Source organism: Hyposmocoma kahamanoa, unplaced genomic scaffold (genome assembly GCF_003589595.1).
Source record: "Hyposmocoma kahamanoa isolate Upper Pololo Valley unplaced genomic scaffold, ASM358959v1 296, whole genome shotgun sequence".
NCBI classification, from domain to species: domain Eukaryota; kingdom Metazoa; phylum Arthropoda; class Insecta; order Lepidoptera; family Cosmopterigidae; genus Hyposmocoma; species Hyposmocoma kahamanoa.
This window is the reverse complement of record NW_020653780.1, coordinates 1,339,065-1,354,599: the sequence shown is the minus strand read 5'-3', so window position 1 is coordinate 1,354,599 and position 15,535 is coordinate 1,339,065. Positions and strand designations below refer to the sequence as shown.

General features: G+C 34.9%; 1 protein-coding gene across 2 annotated transcripts in view; it reads right to left on the bottom strand.

The window, feature by feature from the left end:
• The window catches only part of LOC113229220 (suppressor of lurcher protein 1), a 695,358-nt gene that overhangs the window by 486,334 nt on the left and 193,489 nt on the right, over positions 1-15,535 (bottom strand). The gene's annotated exons all lie outside the window — the stretch shown is intronic.

The following is a 15,535-nucleotide window of genomic DNA, read 5'->3' as shown; positions in this document are numbered from 1 at the left end:
TTTTTTTTTTTTTTTTCCCTTTTTGAGGGGGAGTACTGTTGTCTAACCCTCTTCCGACATTCAGGCACGTCTTGGTACAAGCAAAGTTACAATCATGCCTTGTGCATCAGCATAGAACACACGTACCAAATTAGTATAAGTAGCTCATACAAAATGTAAACCTCACTCAGTCAACCAGACTCAGTCAACCAGACTCAGTCAACCAGACTCAGTCAACCAGACTCAGTCAACCAGAGTCAGTCATTAAACATATACGACTCATGTTTTATTTTATACCATGTAAACACATGGTAAAAAGACTAAATGATTATCACTAATTACAGGTCTCTTATCACGATATGAGTTCTTTTTGTTTTCCCGATATTTCGAAACGGTTACACGCTCCATGGTCACGGGTTGACTGGCCAGCGGCAGATGACAAATTTAAAAACAGACATGTAATATGCCTACCCTCTTTCGCTGTCAACTACCTTTATCTCATTTACGGCATTACCATTGTCACTCACTTTTTTTCCGACAAACCACATTCCCAGTATTCACACGCGAAACTGAAGTCGAAGCATTTTTTGTTTTTATTATTGCAAGCACTAAGAACCGGGTTCAACGATTAGTACTTTGTGATCTCGACGGCATCTCGTACCGCATGTGGTATGTAGTGACGTTCCGACGACAGTACTTGGGGGTTATGCAGAGCGATTCAGTGGCAAGTGTCATCATCATCGTTTATATATTATTTAGTATTTAATAATCGGTTTTTGAAATCTTAAAACTAGTATGATAACGTGTGTTAGTTCTTCTTTTTACGAATTTGTTAGGCTTTTGCAAAATATCAGCGGCGATGTGAAATACACCGCCATTGTGCTTGTCTACAGACCCTTTTATCTCACACCACTATTGTTCTTACTAAACACTGCGTAGAGCTTATATTTATTTATACTTATTAATGAGTTGAGATAAATAAACGATGGTATTATTATAATTACACGTCCCACTGCTGGGCACGGGTTTCCATTCTGGGTAAAATACTCATACTGTAGTAAGACTCTGTTATAAGTGATAATCGAAACACATAGAGCTTATAATAAGACTGTAGTAAGGCACATACATACCTATTATTATTTCTTAATTACCGAGAGATTATCTATTATTGCCATTGATTTGCTTCATGAATTACATAAAGCCACACAAGCATTAAAAGGAAATTGAAAAACACACACACAAAGTACTCCTAGGAGGATTTAAAACAAAAGACGATCACGTAGCATGCATTAGATCCAGTCGCAGAACATTAGCGGAGTCTCCGAAGTTTAATAAACCTTCTCGCATTTAAATCCTCGATTTAACTTTGTCCCGCCATAATTCCTTGAATTAATGGGAAGACACTGCTACGATACTCTTGCCCTTTTTAATCAGGCTTAGCTGCAGCCTGATTTAATTAAATCTATCCTACTAAGTTAAATGCAATTTCTAAATCTGGATGTTTATATATAAGTCTTGTACGGTTCGTTTTCAGAATATCCACTCGTTCCCGCAACATGACAGTTATAGCAAAACCATATTCGACACACAAAACTAGTCCTGCACTGTGTATGATATCAATAGGTGTTTTTACTAAATCCAAATTTTATATTAGTTATGACTTTAAAATTTCAAATCTATATAATACTTTCAACAAGTACAAAGCTAGAAATTAGCACCTACGTAAGAATAAAATTCGGCCTAATTTGCCTTTAAAACCGTTTATTCCTTTTTTTTATATAATATCAAGCGACGGGACGAACAAGTCGTGCGTCTGATGGTAAGCTACACGCCTGTCCATAACAGTTGCAGTGCCACTCAGAGCTTTAAATCACAAAGATCTGAGGGACACTGCCACTGCGCCCGTCACCCTGAGACAAAAATTGATAACTCCCATCCAGCACCCTTACTCTTTAAAATCGGAACACAGTAATGCTGACGTTACTGGTTGGCGGCGAAATACGTATGGTTACAGTACAGTCTTCCCTGGACGAACTCTTTCATAAAGAGCTCTACTGCTACAATAAAATACTGTTTACTCGTTGATTTATATATTTAAATACACAATAATACAACTTTGACATGAATATTTACCTAATGATAATTTGACAGTCATCAAATGCAAATTGTTTTTCATGGCTTTGTCTTAACTGGTAAGGCTGCTAACAGATGGAGTGCATGTTTACAGTTAATGCGTGCAGTCGTGACTGCAATGGCATGTATAATAGTAATAGTATGGCATGTTGTCCTAGAATAGAAAGCTTAAGAAGGTATATGATTTTTTGTATCTAAAACAACTTATTTTTTTATGTGGCAGAAGATAACGATTACTTGAGACTTTAATCAACTTATTAGTCAAACAAAAACATGATTTGTGTAACTTTTCTCCACGAGTACGAACGTTATTTTGTTGATAAATTAAAATGAGGGATTTCAATAGTGATATCATTGGGAATAGTGCAAATCCGCATATGTAATATTAGTAAAAAAAAACAAATTTCACAGGAGTTTTAATAGTATTATTTTGTTGTTTCAACTGCTACAACTTTCATTTTTGCACAGAAAGCGTCAATTATGTTGTCGATGGACTGATAACAATAGATTCCCGTGAATCACGCTAATTTTGTTGCCACGACATTTCCGCGAATTTGATTTGGTCACTAAATTACCCAAAATGGAAACTCATAATCAAACAAAAATGCTAGTTCGCGTAATTACACTATTCCCGACGATATGTTTATTTCCTTAATAAAAAGTAAAGTCAACATTTGGAATCTTAAATGTTCTTGATACTGTGACAAGCTACAAGCAACATCTGTTATCCATTTCTACATCAATAAATACACTGAGCTCCTGAGCTAGACACACGGCGATAACTGGTACAGTCAGTGTCGACTGCATGCAGTTGTATATATCGACTTCGCGCATACGGTCTGTCTGTTAGCAGCTTAACAATACATTTAAACTGAAAATCTATTACAAACTTCGAGCTTAACGTGTTATATTATGATTTTTTTAATAAAAGTTTTTGCATTAATGTTACTTTATCTGCTTAACTATTGTATAGGTAGCATATCAGTTTATACGGATGAAAAAAGAAGAAGAAAACGAGAAAGAAGAAAAGATAGAACATTTTGCGCTTTCAATAGCAGGCCGTAATCGTAATTGTATAGATTTAAACTTGAAAGCTCTTTAATTTCAATTCATATTCTTAAATTACAAACTTGTTTAGCCATTTACAAAGTTTGTAATTTAAACAATTAACTTCACGTTTCACTAAAATTGGAATAAAAATATTCCAAAGTGAAGCTACAACTGAAAAGTAATGGTTATTACAAGAAAATAGCAACAGTTAAGTAGAGCTCCTCGTGTTTGACGAGGGAAGTACGGAATATGTAAGGTAGCAACCTTACACATTCCGGCCGCCTAGCAGTAATGTGAGCATTACATTGGCATCATAAAAAATAACAAAATTACAATAAATGACAATAACATACTACAACAAGCCCTAGTTTCTGAATCCGTCCAATATAACATTTCCTAAATCACTTTATGTAAATTTATTAACACTCGCCATAAATTACTATGTAAAGTGTCTCCAGAGTACAATATTATACACAGTCACGGCTAAATATTATTTGGTACGGTCACAGTGTGAAAGTCAATTAATGTAGGGTTTAAATTCCATCCCTGCGGTACTCCTAGTGTCAACAAAACTTAGAACTGGTAAAGTATGTACAGGTAACTTAAAAAGTTTAGCACCTAGACCATAGGTTTTAAAACTTTTTTGTCTGATATACCATTTTTTTTATGTAGGGAAATCCTCCTAGGATACCTCTCCGCCGCGGGGGCAGCGGGAGGTTATGACTTCTACCGGCTAAAACCCCACGATGGCCTTCTCGGGTGCTCTAGTAGGAAGGACCTGGGATCGACTTTTCGCACCGGAACCTCTCAGAACCTAGGAGGAGCTAAGTCCTCCCCCTCCTCTCCTCACGACGAAGCGGGCCACACCGCCCCGTCGTCTTCGTCGCAAATGCCTAACTTACTGGAGAAAGAAGAGGAGAGAGATCTCGCCCGATCCGGGCAACCAGGATGTTCCGGTCGGAGGCCCTTGTCTGATATACCATGTGCCAACTTTTTCTGTTTTACGTAGACACCTGCCTATCTAGTTAGTATTGACTGTTTCAAAATCATCAACTTTAAATATAATGTTTGGTAAATCAGGCAAAAAACAAATCGATGTTAAGTTTCATACATTTATCTAACCGCATATTTTGTTTATTGTGAAATGTTTAAGAACTTCTTCGTATGTAATCTGTGTGTATTATAAAAATGTATTATGTATTACATAGGTACTAAATCTGTGTAATGAGGATTATTCCATTATTTATCCCTTGACATTGTATTTTTAATTGTAATATTGTGACATTGATAATATGTTATAAATGATTCTATTATTATTCTATTCTATGGAAAGCCAAAACACGTTATTTACGTTAACAATGGTACTACACCCGGGACCCCCATTAACGTCTAATGCACCCAGTATTTTCATTGACGTGGACCCCTTGTAGTTGCATTGGTCTCCCGGAGGTTGATATAGACCACTTTGGGAATTATCGATTTAGTGGTTTTTAAAACTTTTCTTCTCAAGAGAAAACGGCCAAGGTCGAAACTTCCTTTATAAGGCCAGTTTCCTCGTCACAAAACAAGTGACCCAATCTCCTAAACAAAAGAACACGAACCCACATTTATCAGTCCGTACCCATCCTCAATGTGTCAACCGACTCAATATACCAAGCGAACATCAGAAAAGTTCACAACAGTATATAACAGGTAAAAGTTTTTTAAATAAATAATGAAGGAAACTAGAAATAGAAAACAGTTAAGCATGTTCCATATTTGACTACATCATGAGTTACAATTATACTAGTATAAGACTTGCTTGTAAGTTTTAAGTTTATTTAATGCAGCCGATAGCTGTAAAGGTACCTAGCTGAATGAAATAAAAGGATTTCTCACAGATGGCGCCACGGCAATAAAAATGTTAAAAACCGAGAATAAAGACCTGCAAGTACATAGAAAAATTCGTAAGGTCCGCAAGTTCGTTCTTAGTTGCCATACCATCTGACGGTTTGTTGAAAGATGTTGGTTCGAATCCAGCCGGGTCGAAGGAATTTTTTCTTAGTGTTCGTTCTTTGTATTGTCAATTTTATTAAGAAAAAGCCTAATGGTTTGACCTACCGCCGCAGCAGAGGCCGTGGGTTCGAATCCAGCTCGCACGTCTGAGTTTTTCGGAATTTATGTGCGAATTTTAATTTGAAATTTACCATGGGGTTTTGGGTGAAGGATATCATCGTAATGAAACCCGCATTGTGCCAGCGGGGCTTTGGCCTAAATCCTCGCCTACGAGGAGACCCGTGCACGGCAGTGGGACGTCTAAATGGGTTGATGGTATCGATATAATTTCTTGTAAAATTGACATTTGTAGTGCCATTCATATGGTAGCATCATATTTGAGAAATAAATAATGTAATATAATAAAAAACTGACTTTTACTTACTTAAAAAAATAAAAAATAAAGTGCTGTATCTTCATATCAAAATACCATCGCAGGGTAGTAAATTATAATTGTAACACTTAGACCCAACGTCCTTGAATTATTGTGACACATCATGCACCAAACTCTACAACATACAAATTCTACATTTACAATAAACACTGTATAAAATCTTCAATGTGAATTGAACTGTATTCGTTTATATATAAGATTACTGTAAACTTTTCTAAATAGCTTTCACGTTATGGTCATTGCATAGTTGGAAATCATTTAAAATTGTAATAAAAAGATTTTTCGTTAAAATTTCCACAATTCCTCCATTTATCAAGACGCAAACTTTTTTATCTTAATAAATAAAATAACTTGAAATCATTACAAGTTATAAAGACCTTAATTTTTCGTTAACATTTTCACAAATCTCTATTTACCGACCCGCAAACTCTTTTATCTTAATATAATTGCTTAATTATTCTAAAGAACTTCATAATATTTCATCTTTTGTGCTTGAAATTTTCCTCTTTATGCTTAAGACACTTTACATTGGCGGAGTTCATACTGAATGACGCGTAGAATATCTAACTAATTAACACTGCGATTTGGGATCTCCTTTTAGGGTTTCGTGAGAATATATCATTATTTATACTGAATAGAGCGCTTTACGTTAATGACACTAATATGTTTTACGAGACACGTCATTTTGTCGTGCGGTTACGAATCATATGTTTTGGTTGGAGTCGTGGATTTAGGTTTTAATCCTAAATGTAGGCATTAATGTACCTATGTGATAGGATTCGGTTGCAAATTTTGGCGATCTCCAGCCCTTCTGTTGGATGTAGCTATAGTGACCTAGTACCTTATTATCAGGTTCAAAGCAAAATAATGAATGGTCTAGCTGTAAGAACGCTTGCTCATTATAAATAAACGTCTGAGTTTCCTACTGGTAGATCCGCACCACTGAGTCTTCGAACAAAAACAAATCTAGTTAATTTTTTTATTTATTTAAACTTTATTGCATATAAAAAGTACAAAGGGCGGACTTAATGCCATTAGGCATTCTCTACCAAACAACCGGAGATCCGAGTTCAGAATAAATAACACGGGTGCATAACATGACTAATAAAAACAGATAGGATCAAAGTTTGTAAATAATTAAAATGCATTATTTACACACAGTATAAATATACGTACAATATATAACATAACATATAATATATGACTAACTACATTCATACATGAACAATCTATATATACAAATATGCAAAGCATACACATCTAATATATATGTATATTATAAATGTCAGACTAATGGATGCAGACTGAGACTCCAACATGAAATTGTGGACTAATTGCTTGAAAGCTAGCATATTCGGTGCTTTTTGTCGTACTACATTAAGAATAAATGAATAAGAAACAATTTACTAATCATCGCTTAGTTTTAGGGTAAAAAAAATTATAATTATGAAACATGCATACTGTTTGAGGGGGGTCCACAATCCGTCAAAATCTTGTGGAATTTCCATCATTTGGACCAGCGTGTTAGACGCAAGCCTAACCCTTTCCTTACGGGCGAGTTATGACAGTGTTCGTTATTATCACATAACCAATCAAAATAATGACAATTGGGACAAATAAGTGTAAGTCAGCTTTACAGTTTTCCAAAGACAAATAACACTACAAAAACTTACTTAAAAATTTCAAAGTACATTCCATCGAGTGAAATTATGTTCTAAAACAAGTTTTAGCCGGAATTGCATCAAAGCTTTCTGTAAACTCGTCGCCACTCTCCACTCTTTCCGGTAAAGTTACTTACATAAGTTAGCTGAAAATATTCTCAAGTTGCCCTAAGAACAAAATTGTCTTTGAGGTAGGTGTTGGCTGGTTTAAACTTTACTGGATTTTCGCATTTATACGACGATATGCCTGATATGTATAGTAAAGTAAAATTTTATGTTCAACATAATAAATCGCTAGAGATATTTGTATGGCAACTTCCTGCCGTAATTATACTACCAAATTGTTTCTATTTTTATTACTATTAATTATACTAACAAATCACACCCTTGATGCAGTAAGGTCACATCTACAAATTAATAACTTTTCAGTAGAGAGGTTTAAAGATTCTACGAACTTAATTAGGCGATAACTTTTGTGTTTTTTTCTTATTTATTGAGGGACAAACAGTTACACACATATAAAAAATACATATTTTAAACCCATAGTCCCCTAAATATACATTAAATAAAACAAAAAACTAGGTAAACAGACAATCTGATACACAATAAACAACAAAATAATAAAATAAAAGTATGTATGTGGTCTATGATAAACAATTTCAAGTTATGACTAGATATAGCCACAGACATATAGACATAACACATACAACACAAAGAACTCGTGCACAGGAACAACTGAACAGAACAAACATATTCAGCAATATGCGTATTTCGTCTTGCGAACACTGCAAGAGTGCACACAGAGGTAACTCGCTGCGCTCAGGACCGGTCGTGTCATTACGTAACGGAACACAAGTCGTAATTGAATTGAAAAGCAATTATTAACAATGCATTGAGTGAGAAAAAAAATGTTAAATAAAAAGAAGTATAGTCTTTGCAATCCATCAGTGAACCAGTTCGGCTATTTCCAATTTGTGTTATATACAATTTATAATAATAATATTGCTATCACGGCATGCGAGAACACCGGAAAGACTTACATTGGAAAGAACATACGACAACATGGTTTCCACTTAAGGTAAGCACAATAGTTAACTAATTATATTACAATTACTTCATTACTATAAATATAATAAAATCTAAATATTAATAAGGTAAATTTCATTTCAGACAATAACATGAATCATAATTAATATTCTTTCAATCAAATCCAGAGATGTTAAACGTGAGCGTGAAACTTTATCAAGAGGAATGAGAATGGGTGGTATGCAGGCCACCACAAACTTTAGGTAAGAACAACATATTATACTGCTACTACATACTACTATAGAAAGATTACACATTTTTGATGGTATTACGTAAATGCTAAGCACCAATCATTATTTATTTATTTTACTGCAGGACTTCTGACTCCATTATAAAGCTCAAGACTCAAGACGGCTCACTTGTTACTAGGAGAACCTATAATCTATTTGTATACCTCACAACCATCGACATAATACGCAAACAAGAGGAAGCAGTGAAAATACAACAAGACAAGTCACACTCGAATAATAGACAACAAAAAAAAAACAAAGAAATCACAAAAACGGTTTGAACATTATTTATCCATAGTATTAGTTTTATTTTATATAAGTTCAGTGATGTGGTTTTTAAATCTTAATAGCGACTTATCAAATATTTCTATACTCATTAATTTGCTATTTATAAGGTACATGCTCTCTTTATTGTGTATCTTCTTGTGTTAAACCAGGAGAGTTACAAAATTTCAAATATACATATTAGATACATATTAAATAATTACAGGCACATGGGACTTGTCAACCTATGTCTCAGGGTGACGCACTGCAACTGTTATGGACAGGCGTGTAGCTTACCATCAGGCGCACGACTTGTTCATCACGTTACTTAACATTATAAAAAAAAGCCTTTAATTCGCAAATGTTGGATGTATCCAACACAAGACATAATTTACGCGCACACTTTGAACGCCCCACTCAACGCTGGGGAATAGTAGTAGCGAATTACACGAGAAAATTTATATATATTTTATTTTATATTAGTTCCGAATTTCATATTATTTCTATTGAGTTTTCGCGACTAATTTTTCTCCCATTCATATTCTTATTCCTTTTAAATTAAAATTATATATTTATAATATTTGCTGTCACGTACCTAATGTAGAATGTTTTTGATAATGAATCTCATTACAACAATAGTTAAACATAAAAGATCATAAAATGGACAATGATATTGTAATAAAAAGAACAATTGTGTGGAATCACAACGAGTTGAAAGTAACAAGACGGACTGGTCCCTTCGAATGGGCGGACATCAAGCATGCGGCACAGTGTTTATCTAAACAACGTGACGTGTCACAGAGTAGTTGTATACAGATTATTCTTTATTTCATTACCAGACTCTTATCTTTTCTTATTTCTTTACCAGACGGCAATTAAATAAGATGACAAAAATACTTTCTTATAGCGTCCCGCTCCATTCGGCGAGGAGAACTGTGTCGGTTTTCACACGGTGAAACCTATCTTGGCCATATGCAATTTAGATCACTCTCTAATCACTGTGAACTTAGATTTGTACGGAGTCTAACACAAATTTATACACTTTCTACGACAACTATGCATCCATGTTCCACAGCTTAATGACAAGAAGAGGATATTTGTGATGCCGTGAACGTGTTACGACGCCTGGGCGATGTCGGATGCAGTATTGTATTATATATAAATCAGAACGTTGTGCCACACAGTGCGTTAAAACGACGCGCGGGAACGAAACGCGAGCGCATCGGATAAACGATCAGTAGACGGAGCGGGGAAGGCTATTGCGGTGTGTAAGTATGCGGGCAGCTTAACGTTGCGATACTAGGAATACACACATGTATCATATGCCTCTGAACCAATCCACAGATCGAATCGTATGCTGTTAAATCGATCTCATTAGAATCGATTCAAAATTTGTAATAAATAATACACCTTTATTACTTAATTTAATTGCCTTAATAATATGTAATTTTTTCTGCTTTTCGCACGTGCGAATCCTTTATATCTAACTAAACTTTTCAATACTAATGTCATATGACTTATAGTCCAAAGCATTGTCTTCCTCATTATTTTCCGTTTCTGTATTTGGCGAAATCATTTTTGACAACAGATTGATTTGAAACAGATTTTTGTTTCAATTATAAATACGTTCTAGTCTATTAAATTCGTCTTAACATTGAATCGAATTCACTTAAAAATCACATTGAATTCAATCGATAAAAAAAATCGGTAGATCGTATGCAATTGAATCGTTCTTCATAAAAATCGAATCGTAATGTGCGACACCGCGTTTGGCACTTGGTGCGTTGAATCATAACGTTGCGTCGTTGCAACCGACGCAACGCCCATGGGGCATCGCTCTCAAAGTCGTACTGGACAGTGAGTACTAAAAAATTGTAATTTTATTTTCAATAGTCGTCGTTTTATTTCGAAAATATTTTGTATTTTTTTATACTTTTATTAAGTTGCAATATTCTTTTTTACATTAATTACTATTGTTTATATTTAATTGCGATCATATCCCTTGACATTGTATTTTAAATAATTGTAATATTGAGACACTGGTAATATGAAATAACAGATTATTTTATAGTATAATAAGATTTAACAAAATTTAACTAAATTAAGGTATGTAGCTGCAGCCTAAACGCTTCAATCGATACAAACAGCATTTTTTATGTACATATATTATTTATGTATTACATATACGTGTGTATATTGACGTTATTTATAATACTATATTGATATATGTGTTTAAAAAAACTATTGCTAATTCTTTATTTATCTATTAGTTTATTTTATTTCTCCCTCTTACTCTCTTTCACGTTGTAGCCCGCTTATGATCGTTGCTCTCACTGCCTTCGGTTGGCTGGCAGAGATGTCTTTTAGAGATTAGTCCATCTTTGCTCATCTTATGTATTTTATATTGATGACGTAGTCGAGTGACTTGCATACTAGTTTTCATGGTGTCGCCATCTTTTAGGTCTCGGGTTTAATCCTCAGCCGGATCAATGTAGAAACACTAACTTTTCTATCGGGTCTGGATGTTTAGGGTACCGATGTTGTTTCAGATTTCCATAACACAAGTACTTTAGTTACCTACTTTGGGATCAGAGCAACGTATGTCATGTTGTCTAATATTTATTCATTATTTATTCGTTATATTTCTTTTGTATTTGTTTGGAGCAATAAATAATAATATATAGGTATTACTCGTATACAAAAAGAGAACAAAACCTAAAATCTTAATTATGACCAGTATACACCAATTAAGTCACCTCATAAGATATTTGAGAAATAGCAAAAATTATATTCTTTTTATGCATTACAAAAACATACTAAAATTAATGATCAAATATAAAAACAAAAGATCGTAAATTCGTTGAAAAGATAAAATTGTTACAAGCATTCAGAAATAAGGAGTTATGTGCGTGTCATCTTTTAGTGCCGTCATGAAAGCTAACAATAAGGGCGCCTTTAAATTAGAGGCTTATAAAAGTACCACTGCGGCGCTGCAGCTGCGTCAATACTAAATTTCAACCAATATTTAATTTAGCGCCACTGTCGTGTCACGCGCGCCTCGCACATTTGGCCACTAAACGCAGCCACAAGTTACATACGAGATTTTTCATGCATTTTATATGGCATCGGCGCAAACTGAGCGTTCGAGTCGCCGCGTCCGAGCCACAAGCAGCGGGAGTGGCCCGCGTTCGCTACATCACTCGCCATCCGCGCATACTCGGCCACAGTCGCCGGCTTCTCCCCGCCCGCCATTAATGCTGTCTTAGCGAGTTAGTAGCTAGGTGTAAGGAATTTTATACATGTTTACTAAATAAATAATTTAGCGGTTTGTAGCGTCCTTTTCAACCGTATTCAATTTTTAAATACAAAAACGTCACATGTCAATCAAAGTAAATCAAAAGTTAAAAATAAAGTTATATTCGTATGTGCTATGTTAATGTCTAACGCTAGTAACAGCAATGTCAAATTCGGCAAAATGGACGATTTCTAGCCACAATAGTGACCGGACCGGTGGTGACCGCGTCCAGCCACTAATGGTTACGACTGGTGGCCGCGTCTAGTAAGCTTGACTCACTCACTAGTGGTCGCATTTAAGGGCGCGACTAGTCCCCAGTGCGCGGGGGCACTAAAAATTACGGATGCGTTACAGACGCGCAATTGCCGTGCCACCGACGAGCCACTGCAGCGCTTCTGCAAGCGTCTAATTTAAAATTGCACTGATATAGGACAATATTGCGAAAAACCCGACTTTTGCCATTAATATGTCTGGTGTTAGTTGAGATAACGAAAAACTAACTGTAGATCCAATTTCAGCCTGTTCATGTGAGTTGATCGATTCAATAAAAATATGAGTTAAATAAAAACCTCTTTGTAATCGTAATTTTTTAAATTTTAATATATTCATCATTTTTTTGTGAAACTGATATCAAATAAATACAAAAAATAATTCCATCGATCCGACTGAACACGAACCAGCTTCTGTTGCCTCGAAGTGGCTACTGTTCTTACCAAGCTGAGCTGCGGATCATTTGGTTGATCCGACTGGACAATGCTACTCTTTATTTTTTTCAAATTAATTTAAATCGTAAAATGTAACTTAAATTTGATTAATTTCAAAGCTTCTAGTTTCAATAAACAATTGAACACCCCTATCTATTAGGTAATAGCTTTATAGTATATTTTATTTATTTAACACTATATTATAATTTAAAGGCCACATCTAATATTTTAGTCTGTAACGCTCGCTATCTCAGCGAATCGTTGATGTGGTAGAAAGATGGCCCCTATTTGTTATATTCAACAAACCACGACTCCTTTCAGCGAGATCAGAGGGAAATGGCTTAGGTCATGTATAACGCGTTTAAGAAATAGGCAGTCGTAATGAAAGTGGGTTACGGCTAAGTGTAACAGCTTTAGACAGCGGCTGTATGTTTTTTAAAGGCAATTGATGTTTAATGTAATGAAAAAGACTCCACAGATGGCGTTTAAGACGAGAAGTTACTTGCTATGATGTTATAAAGAGATTTAATGACACGCCTAAAATTCGTCTAGAATAAAAGAAGTTTGCAGAACTCAAAACAGACAATATTATCAAGTGATATTATGTACTGTTAAGTAACGGTAATTTTGATGGTTTGTATTCGTACTTATAGTCTTAATAGAATACTTAAAAGGAAAGTGGCGAATCGAAGAAGATCTCCATTCAAGTAGTTTTGTGAAAGTTAAATATAAGAAATTCGTTATTCCTTGGGTCCTGGCGGTAGTTGTCTACAGAAACTGCTCCATTGTCATGAAAAATTTGTATAAAAATTGGCCCTTTAGTACGAAAATTTACGACCTTGGAGCCCGTGTAATTCGGAATCTATACAATTTAACGGGAAACTCAAAATCAAGATACTTAATATAAGTTTCTAAATTATATCTGCTAAATATCATTACATTTATTACAGAGGAAAGTGGAAAGCAAAGTTAAGAAAAAACTCTCACTGTGATAGAATGCGCAGAGGTCTGTAAATCAGACGCGAAAAGTGAGTCAACGTGAGGAAAATAGCTTATAAAGAGCTGTATAAATAGTTCTGACTCTTTTAGGAATTAGGAAAAATTTTTAAAGAAGTTTTTTAAAACACTACCAAGTGACAACAAGTAGTGTGTCTGGTAGTACGCGGCACACATGTCCCTAACAATTGCAGTGCCACTCAGAGCTTCACATCACAAAGATCTGAAGGGCACTGCCACTGCGCCTTTCACCCAGAGACATAAGTTGACAAGTCCCATGTGACAATGCTGATCTCCTTCATCGTCATCCCACCTTTTTATCACACTCTTCACTGATTCCTGGCCACTTACTTTTAAAATTTTGAATCGTTCTCGAACTCCTTTTCCTTCCACTATTCTTACGTTGTTGATTTGTTCCTTCATCACTCCCATCAAAATTCTCGAAGCTGGAGGACGTGCATATTAATCACCATGTAAAACATAACTTCACGTAACATAACTGTTTTTAAAGCATTGGAAATATATACGTATATAGGCCCTCTTAGGGTAAGTGCCTGGACTTTGTAGTTTATACTAGTAAGGTTTTTTAATGTTTGTACCTTTTTATGATTGTATTATTTTTGTTGCAGACTTTCCCCATTTCTTTTTCCCTCATTTTCTACTTCGAATAAGTTTATGTGGACTGAGCCCTTCTTTTATTTTCGCTAAGGCTGGGCCACATCCATGTGCCTGTAATTTTGTCAGCATATTTACCATTTAAACCCAGAATGCAGTAACGATCATATTACAGCGGCAGAAGTAGGTAAGACAGCAATTTCCTGGACGAACTCTTTCACTAAAAGCTTTACGGTTATTAAATGATGTATTTTTTTATTTATGTAATTTATTTTATTAGGGGAATTTACAGCTACTTTTACAACATGGATTTAAATTTGATTAATCAGATGCCAATTAAAAGTACATATGAAAAAATAAGAAAATAACACTTCTATAACCCAAGGTAACACTTCTATGAGAACACAACAAACGCTTTATCAGTCACTTGATAAGAAGTTACTAGTCATAATAGTTTTTATATTCTTAACGCTGTTCCAGATAAGATCTATGCGATCATCATCATTGAGTTGGATAAATGATGTTAACGATCTTGGTAGATAACTATTAATTCTAAAATTAGTAGGACTAAATGGAACATGAAGCAAATTATTCTTACGAGTCTTTTTAACTGGAACTTTGAGTATAATGTTACTGAGGAGCTCTGAACAATCAATCTTATTATATGCGATGTTCAGCAGAAACTATGCATCAGCTATATTTCTCCACAGACATACAGGTAACAGATGAAATTTTTCACAACGGTGTATGTACTCCAAATATAGTTGTACGTACGTAGTACGGGCAGTTTAAATTTGTAACATAAAAATCTAGTAAAATTCTTCTGTATTTTTTCAATGCTGTTAGATTAAGTATCGTAGTAGGGATTCCAAATTGGCGATGCATACTCAATATCGAGGATGTTTCAAAGGAATACCTATTGAGAGAGGTGAAGATAATAATCGACAAAGAATTCATGATTTCACCTTACAAAATTCGCTACCACGGTTAACAGTAAAGGAAATTGTTCTTTAAACTATAATATTTTACTCTGTAACCGTTTGCTTACGGTAAACAGTGACACAGCAATACACAACTTGTCTGATAGTTTGCGA